Here is a 9,770-nt window from a genome sequence, read left to right as displayed (position 1 = left end):
GGTCCTGGACTTTTCTTTTTAGGGAGGTTTTGAATAACTAATTCAATCTCTTTACTTGTGATTGGTTTGTTGAGGTCGTCTATTTCTTCTTGAGTCAAAGTTGGTTGTTCCTGTCTTTCCAGGAACCTGTCCATTTCTTCTAAATTGTTGTATTTATTAGCGTAAAGTTGTTCATAGTATCCTGTTATTACCTCCTTTATTTCTGTGAGGTCAGTAGTTATGTCTCCTCTTTCATTTCTAATCTTATTTATTTGCATCCTCTCTCTTCTTCTTTTTGTCAATCTTGCTAAGGGCCCATCAATCTTGTTGATTTTCTCATAGAACCAACTTCTGGTCTTATTGATTTTCTCTATTGTTTTCATGTTTTCAATTTCATTTATTTCTGCTCTAATCTTTGTTATTTCTTTCCTTTTGCTTGCTTTGGGATTAGTTTGCTGTTCTTTCTCCAGTTCTTCCAAGTGGACAGTTAATTCCTGCATTTTTGCCTTTTCTTCTTTTCTGATAAAGGCATTTAGGGCAATAAATTTCCCTCTTAGCACTGCCTTGGCTGCGTCCCATAAGTTTTGATATGTTGTGTCTTCATTTTCATTTGCCTCTAGGTATTTACTAATTTCTCTTGCAATTTCTTCTTTGACCCACTTGTTGTTTAAGAGTGTGTTGTTGAGCCTCCATGTATTTATGAATTTTCTGGCACTCCGCCTATTATTGATTTCCAACTTCATTCCTTTATGATCCGAGAAAGTGTTGTGTATGATTTCAATCTTTTTAAATTTGTTAAGACTTGCTTTGTGACCCAGCATATGGTCTATCTTTGAGAATGATCCATGAGCACTTGAAAAAAAGGTGTATCCTGCTGTTGTGGGATGTAATGTCCTATAAATGTCTGTTAAGTCAAGTTCATTTATAGTAATATTCAGGTTCTCTATTTCTTTATTGATCCTCTGTGTAGATGTTCTGTCCATTGATGAGAGTGGTGAATTGAAGTCTCCAACTATTATGGTATATGTGTCTATTTCCCTTTTCAGTGTTTGCAGTGTATTCCTCACGTATTTTGGGGCATTCTGGTTCGGTGCGTAAATATTTATGATTGTTATGTCTTCTTGTTTAATTGTTCCTTTTATTAGTATATAGTGTCCTTCTTTGTCTCTTTTAACTGTTTTACATTTGAAGTCTAACTTGTTGGATATTAGTATAGCCACTCCTGCTCTTTTCTGGTTGTTGTTTGCATGAAATATCTTTTCCCAACCTTTCACTTTCAACCTATATTTATCTTTGGGTCTAAGATGTGTTTCCTGTAGACAGCATATAGAAGGATCCTGTTTTTTAATCCATTCTGCCAGTCTATGTCTTTTAATTGGGGAATTCAGTCCATTGACATTTAGAGTTATTACTGTTTGGATAATATTTTCCTCTACCATTTTGCCTTTTGTATTATATATATCATATCTGTCTTTCCTTCTTTCTACACTTTTCTCCATGTCTCTCTCTTCTGTCTTTTTGTATCTGACTCTAGTGCTTCCTTTAGTATTTCTTGCAAAGCTGGTCTCTTGGTCACAAATTCTCTTAGTGACTTTTTGTCTGAGAATGTTTTAAATTCTCCCTCATTTTTGAAGGACAATTTTGCTGGATATAGGAGTCTTGGCTGGCAGTTTTTCTCTTTTAGTAACTTAAATATATCATCCCACTGTCTTCTAGCTTCCATGGTTTCTGCTGAGAAATCTACACATAGTCTTATTGGGTTTCCCTTGTATGTGACGGATTGTTTTTCTCTCGCTGCCTTCAAGATCCTCTCTTTCTCTTTGACCTCTGACATTCTAACTAGTAAGTGTCTTGGGGAACGCCTATTTGTGTCTAATCTCTTTGGGGTGCGCTGCACTTCTTGGATCTGTAATTTTAGGTCTTTCATAAGAGTTGGGAAATTTTCAGTGATAATTTCTTCCATTAGTTTTTCTCCTCCTTTTCCCTTCTCTTCTCCTTCTGGGATACCCACTACACGTATATTTGTACGGTTCACATTGTCCTTGAGTTCCCTGATACCTTGTTCAAATTTTTCCATTCTTTTCCGGATAGTTTCTGTTTCTTTTTGGAGTTCAGATGTTTCATCCTCCAAATCACTAATTCTATCTTCTGTTTCTTTAAATCTGTCATTGTAGGTATCCATTGTTTTTTCCATCTTTTCTACTTTATCTTTCACTTCCATAAGTTCTGTGATTTGTTTTTTCAGTTTTTCTATTTCTTCTTTATGTTCAGCCCATGTCTTCTTCATGTCCTCCCTCAATTTATCGATTTCGTTTTTGAAGAGGTTTTCCATTTCTGTTCGTATATTCAGCATTAGTTGTTTCAGCTCCTGTATCTCATTTGAACTATTGGTTTCTTCGTTTGACTGGGCCATATGTTCAATTTTCTGAGCGTGATCCGTTATCTTCTGCTGGCGTCTGGGCATTTAGTCAGATTTCCCCAGGTGTTCGACCCGACAGGTTGAAAGATTTTTCTGCGTAGTCTCTGGGTTCTGTTCTTCCTATCCTGCCCAGTAGGTGGCGCACGTGGCACTCGCCTGTCTGTGGGTTCCACCAGCGAAAGTTGCTGTGGGTCCCTCAACTCTGGAAAACTCTCGCCGTAGGGGAGGTTCGGCAACCGAAGCGTCTTGGAAGAATGCCAGCCGGCCCGGGGTTCCAAACGCGGGGAGGGTCGCCGGCTGTCGCAGCACAGGAGAGCGTCCGGCCAAATTAGCTAGTCGGCCCGGGGCACCAAGCGTGGCGGGAGGGCGCCAGCTGTCGCAGCCCGGGAGAGTGCACTGCTCCCAGCCGACGGGGGAGTCACGTGTTTGGAAGGGATCCCCCGGTCACTGTTCTCCGCAGTCTGGGGATTTCCGACCCAACTATCTCAGTTGTTCCGGGGGGCCTCGTGTGGTGGGGGCACCAGCCGCCGCGGCCTAAGGGGACCGCCTGTCCAATTCTACCAGCTGGCCTGGGAAGGTGGAAGGGAGGGACTCCGGTCGCTTGCTGTCCCACCCAGGAAAGCCCGTGCCCCTTGGTGATCTCACCGGAGCTGGTTCTCCCAGATAGTCAGCCGTTCCAGGATGGGGTACGCTGTCCCTTTGATCTCCCTCGTGGCTCCGGGAGCTGCTCTGTATTATCTCCACTCCCCCAGTAGTTGTTCTGGAGGAGGAAAGGTGAGGGCGGCAAGGCTGTCGAGGCTGGTAGCGGAGGAGCACGGTGAAGGCGGGGGAAGAGGGCACCGTGTTGGTTGGAGAGCAGCCGGAGCAGGAGGAGAAAGAGAGGGGGTAGGGAGGTCGGGCGGCTCGGCTGCTGCGGGGCGCGTGCGCCGCGCGGCGGTCCGGCGGAGAAAGAGAGGGGGTAGGGAGGTCGGGCGGCTCGGCTGCTGCGGGGCGCGTGCGCCGCGCGGCGGTCCGGCGGAGAAAGAGAGGGGGTAGGGAGGTCGGGCGGCTCGGCTGCTGCGGGGCGCGTGCGCCGCGCGGCGGACCGGCGGAGAAAGAGAGGGGGTAGGGAGGTCGGGCGGCTCGGCTGCTGCGGGGCGCGTGCGCCGCGCGGCGGTCCGGCGGAGAAAGAGAGGGGGTAGGGAGGTCGGGCGGCTCGGCTGCTGCGGGGCGCGTGCGCCGCGCGGCGGTCCGGCGGAGAAAGTCCATAGTTACATTTTAACAATTAGAATTCAATGTATTAAGGGTACACACAAAATATAGCTTTTCTTAAGGATTAAGTTTCACATTTAAGTTCTAGTTATAAATGTAATAAGAACGAGACCTTCACTTTTTCTTCAACGTTTGATTAAATCAAGTTGAAAAAACGAAACTCCCTTAAACAATCGGTGCCATTTACAACTTAATTAAATTTGCTTAAACAATTTCAACTACATTGAAACATTTAATATATTTGATTTTCCGAAGTAACTTAAATGCCTAACTGAATAAGCAAAACCTTTCATGATGTACTTGAAAAGCTGATGTAAATCTAATAAATTGAGTTTATAAATTTAGTGGCTTTCACAGTACTCTTAAATATCACAGTACTATTTGCAAAATTAATAAAATTTTCCCATATCTTTCGACTTAAAATGTCATGTCTAGGCAGCGCGATGGTGGCTCAATGGCAGAGTTCTCGCCTGCCGTGCCAGAGACCCAGGTTCAATTCCTGGTGCGTAGCCATGCTAAAAAAAAGAAAGAAAAAAACTGTCATGTCTACAGGCTTCTGGTTCTAGGTAAGAGGAAGTAAGCACACTCCACTGTCTCTCTTCCACTGATTACAAATAAAACCCCCAGACAGAATACATACAGCAATGACTCAAGGGCTCTGAAAATAAATCATATTGGGTGGCATGGGAAGGGAAATCAAAACTCAAAGAATAACCAATATAGCTGTGAGTTTTGGAGGTGTTTTCCCTCCCATATCTTCAAGCTTGGAGTCTAGAGAGCCTGAATTCCTAAACTGTGCAGCAGGCATGTCAGAAAAAGCTCCAAGAGAAACCCTCTCTTTTTGGCCAGAGAACTGGGGACAGGAGCACCTTCAGGACAGAGTGTAGATGGATTCCCCATTTTATTCTCTTTTACTCTCCTGTCCTAAAAAAAAGCTCCAAACATGAAGCTATACTCCTGTGGTATTGGTGGTGCAAGCAGCTAAAACTGTAGAAAAAAGTCATTTTCTGACCAAAGAAATGGGAACAGTGGCTTCTGTAATCCAAAGAGTGTGTGTATTGGGGGGGAGAATCTCCAGTAATTTTTCTCTCTCTTTTATCTTACCATTTCATCCTGGAAGGTGGACGCTGTCAAGGGAAATGCTTGACATCACAGGGAAGCTAAAATCCAAGACTTCTAGCCAGAGGGCCCAGAAAAGGGCCTCTGGGGAGCCAGAGAGTGGAGGGTAGGAATTGTGGAGAGCTAGAAAAAGGAGTCCCCTAAATCAGTGTATGTAGTTCTCAACTTGCCTTGTGCATGCAAGGAACTGACCTACAGCAGCACAGTAGAGACTGAGAATTGAACTCTGGTGTAGACCCCTGCTCAGGTCTGAGATCAGCCCCTGAGCAGTGAACCTGTGGGTCAGACCTGAATAGCATTGTAATTGGAATAGCACTGCTTTGAAAATGAATCTGGAATGATAGACCACAGGCAGGTCTTGATTTATGGTTTGAACCTAACAGGGTTAACTATATAATATTCAAAATGCCACTAATTACTTTATATTCAAAGAACTAAGAAAACCTCAACTATTCTTGAAGGGAAAGATATTTAACAGATTTTGGCCCCCAAATTATCCAGATGTTGGAATTATAGGAAAAAGACTTAAAAGTTGCTATTATAACTATGGATCATAAAGTAAGGGAGAATGGTTTTGAAATGGATGGAAAGATAGATTTTTCTCAGCGGAGAAAAGAAAACTATAAAAAAGAATCAAATGGGAAATTTGTAACTGAAAAATTGTGACTGAAAAATTATGAAAATAGATTGGTAGAAATAATCAAATTTAACAACAGAAAAAAATTGAAAAAGTGAACAGAGCTTCAGAGACTCATGGGACAAAAGAAAATCTAACATTCATGTTATTGAATTCTTAGACAGGGAGGAAGAAAAGCTTGACACAGAAAAAAAAATTGAAATCATGGCTGAAAACTTTCCAAATTTGGTAAGTTCATAAATCCAGCAACCAAAAGGGGCAAGTTCAAAGAAACCTGGCTCAAATACATCTTAATCAGACTACTGTAAACCAAGGATAAAAAACTTGCAAGTGAACCGAGGACAACACATTACATGAAGGGGAACAATTTGAATGACTACGATTTCTCACCAAAACCCATGGAGAGCAGTAGACAGTGGAACAAATCTCCAGAGTGCTGAAAGAAAAGAACCACCAACCCAGAATTCTCTATCCAGTGAAAATATCTTTCTAAGGCAAAGTGAAGACACATTCCTACAAAATAAAACTAAGAGAATTTGTTTCTAGCAGACCTGGTCTAAAAGAAATGCTAGAGAAATTTCTTCAGGAGGAAGGAGAATGATACCAGAAGGAAAATTAGAGCTTTAGGAATCAAAGAAGAGAAATAAAAATGACAAAATCTGAATAAATAATAACATACAATTTTTCCCCTTGTAAGGCCTTTAAAATATGTATGACTATTGAAAGCAAAAATTATGTTATATGATGGGGGTTTCAATCTATAAATATGTAATATATATGACAATTATAACATTAAAGGGGGAGGGGTAAAGACTCGTATTTGTAAAGTTTCTACATTTCACTTAAAGTGGTAAAAAATTAACTCTAAGTAGACCATGAAAAATTAGGTATGCATATTATAATCACTAGAACAACCACTAAAAACAACATAAAATATATACTCAAAAAACCAATGGAGGGTGTACAGGTAGTTCGGTAGTTAGAATGCCTGCCTTCCATGTGGGAGCCCTGGGTTGATTCCCGGACCATGCAACCCCCCCAAAAATAAACCAATAGAGGAATAAAAACGAAATCCTAAGACAATATTCAAATAATCCAAAAGATAGCAGAGAAGGAGAAACAGAAAAATGAAAAACAGAGGGGACAAACTGAAAACGAACAATAAAATGGTAGACCTGTAGTCGCTGACATCAATAAGTGCATTAGATGTAAATGGTCGAGGGAGCACGGGTGGCTCAGTGGTAGAATGCTCGCCTTCCATGTGGGAGTCCCGGGTTCGATTCCTGGACCATGCATTCTGTCAATAAGAAACTCACTTTAAATACTGATACAGATAGTTTAAAAGTAAAAGAGGAGGATGTATGGGTAGTCCAGTAGCAGGATTCTTGCCTGCCATGCAGGAGACCCAGGTTCAATTTTTCGCCTATGCACTGCCCCCCCCCCCAAAAAAACGCACACACACACCACACACACACGCATTCAACAAATGGTGCTGTGATAACTGAGTAGTCACATGGAGAAGAGTGAAATGTGGCCCCCACTGCACAGCATACAAATAAATAAATAAATAAAAGTGTAGAAAAACCACGCTAGAAAACATTAATTTTTTAAAAGCCAGAATGGTTATATTAATCTCAAGCAAAGTAGACTCCAGAAGAAAAAAACTTACCAGATATAAAGAGGAATATTGCAGAGTAATAAAAGGGTTGATTCATCTAGAAGACATAACAATCCAAAATGTGTATGCATCCAAAAATAGAGCTTCAAAATACACAAAGCAAATATTGAATAGCACTAAAAGGAGAAACAGAAAACTCTGGTTTTACTTGGAGACTTTAACACCCCTCTATTGGTAACTGATAGGAAAGTAGAGCAAAAATCAGCAAGGTTATAGAAAACCTGTACAAGACTATTAACCAAGAAGATTTAATTGGCGTTTATAAATACTCCACACCAACAGCAGAATGCAAATCTTTTTCAAGTTGCTGATGGATCATTCACCATTATAGATAATATTCTGTGTCATAAAACAAACTTTAATAAGCCTAAACTAATTGAAATCATACAAAAAGTATGTTCTCTGACCATAATAAAAGTAAACTAGAAATGAAAAACAGGAAAATATCTGGAAAATCTGCAAATAACTTGGAAATTAAGCAATATGCTTCCAAATAATCCATGGCTCCAGGAGCTAGGAGTTTGAGGAGCAGACCCAGGAAGTTTGGGCACGTGACCTCTCATGGTTTTGCAGAGTCTTGAATGCCAGGCTAAGGAATTTGGGATTTGCATAGTGTTTTGGTTTGCTAAAGCTGCCAGAATGCAACATACCAGAAATGGAATGGCTTTTAAGCAGGAAATTTATTAAGTTGCAAGTTTACAGTTCTAAGGTCATAACAATGCCCAAACTAAGGCATCCAGAGAAAGAAGGTACCTTGACTCAAGAAAGAGCCGATGACATTCAGCGTTTCTCTGTCAACCGGGAAGGCACAGGGCAATGCCTGCTAGCTTTCCTTCCTGGGTTCTCATTTCCAACAGCTTCCCTGGAGGTGTTTTCTTGCTGCTATCTTCAAACATATCTCTCTATGTGGGCTCTGAAGCTTTTTCCAAAATGTTTTCCTCTTAAAGGACTCTAGTATGTGCTCTATCTTGAATGGGTGGAGACATTTCCACGGAAACCACCTAATCAGAAGGTCCCACCTACAATTAGGATCCCACCCTGAAATACTGAATCAGGGTTAAAGAACACAACTTTTCTGGGGTACACAGCAATTTCAAAACAGCCCACATAGTATATAATGGATAAGCATTTAAGGATTTTCACTCCTGAGTCCTATTTGTAGATAAATGGAATTGGGTATGATTTTTTTTTTCCCTAGGGGAAGGGATGAGACAAATCTGCATCCTGCCTCACCAAGGAGACAAAGTGAAAATGAGAAGTTTGGACTTTCCGATATGTACGAATGAGACATTTTAGAAGCAGGGCCCAGCCTTCCTTTGTCCAGGGATATTAGTCCCACAGTCTTTCTGGGCTCTGAATATGCCAAGAGCTTGTGTCCACCACCCGATAGGGGACTTCCTAAGGATAAAGGCTGTGTGACTTCATAAGAATGGGGTTTTCCCAAGGGCTTACTAGCTTGTGGCTCTAGAGAAGTTGCTTAACCTCTCTTTTTCATCTGTAAAATGAGAATACTGTCAATGCCTACAGACTGAGTCTCGACCCTGGGCTGAGCTGCTTGGAGAAAAGGCTGGCAGGAAACCTGAGCTGCTGGCCGTGGAACCCTGGTGGAAGGAGGGTTTCTCTAGTTCGTGGTGAGGTTGGGAAGAAGGCTTCAGCATAGCAAGGAGTGGGACTCCTACCTCCACAGGGCTCGGGGTGGGGGCAGGGTAGGGCCCATGAAAACACCCCTGGCAGAGACTTTGATCAACAGCAATGACAAGGGCGGTTTTATTCTCTTTGAAGCAGCAGAAAGATCAATCCTTCTTCTTATCTCAGCCTCTCTGTGTGGTGGTATCAGCACTGAAGCTGCTACTCCCTCTGAGAAAACCTGAACAGAGGGGGCGATGCCCAAACAGCCTGCCCTCCCCAACCCCCGACCTCCCTGCCCGCCCCGGGAAGAGGAGACCAGCAGAGCCTGCCACGCGTGGCCTTTATCTGGCCCAGCCTCAGAAGGAAAAAGGACACCTTTGCACTGGGATGTGAGGGCTTCCGGGACAGCTTCATCAGACATTCGCCAGGGCCCCCCCTCACCTGGAAACTTCCCCTCTTTTATTCAAAACCTGGCTTTAAAACATCACCTTTATCCTGAGATCTAAGGATCCTGGGCTTGGAGGCAGGAGATTCAATGCTAGTTACAGATCTGCCTTTGATTTGCGGTGTGACCTTGAGCAAGTTACTGCCCCTTTCTGGAGCTTAATTTCCCTAAGAAGTAGAGTTGCTGTAAATGTTTTTCAGGACTCGAGGGAAGACTATGTGGCCTTCGATTCCCGGACCCTGTACCTCCCCCAAAACAGAGCTCTGTGGTGGAGACCAGCCTGTGACCAGGGTTGGGGCTCTCCCTGTGATCAGGGTCAGGGCTCAGCATGGGTACAGGTTATAGAATCGTCTTTCTCTGGTCCTGTCCCAGAGGAATGGTCCCCATAATCTTGACTTCAGTGGATCCATGTTTCTGGCCAAATGTTTTTCTGCACAGTCCAGTTAGTGGAAAGAACTGCTTTGCTGGTGGACGAGTATCCTGAATCTACCAGTCAGCCCGTTAGTGGCAGGAAAGATTCCTATCAACCCACTGTCTGCAGCTTGTTAACAGACTGTAGAAAGCAGAAGAAAAGGTTTGCGGGGTTGCGGTGCTCCTGGAAGGCTGGCTGGGG

The sequence above is a fragment of the Tamandua tetradactyla genome, chromosome 12 (genome assembly GCF_023851605.1).
Source record: "Tamandua tetradactyla isolate mTamTet1 chromosome 12, mTamTet1.pri, whole genome shotgun sequence".
Taxonomy (NCBI): Eukaryota; Metazoa; Chordata; class Mammalia; order Pilosa; family Myrmecophagidae; genus Tamandua; species Tamandua tetradactyla.
This window is presented reverse-complemented; position numbering follows the sequence as displayed.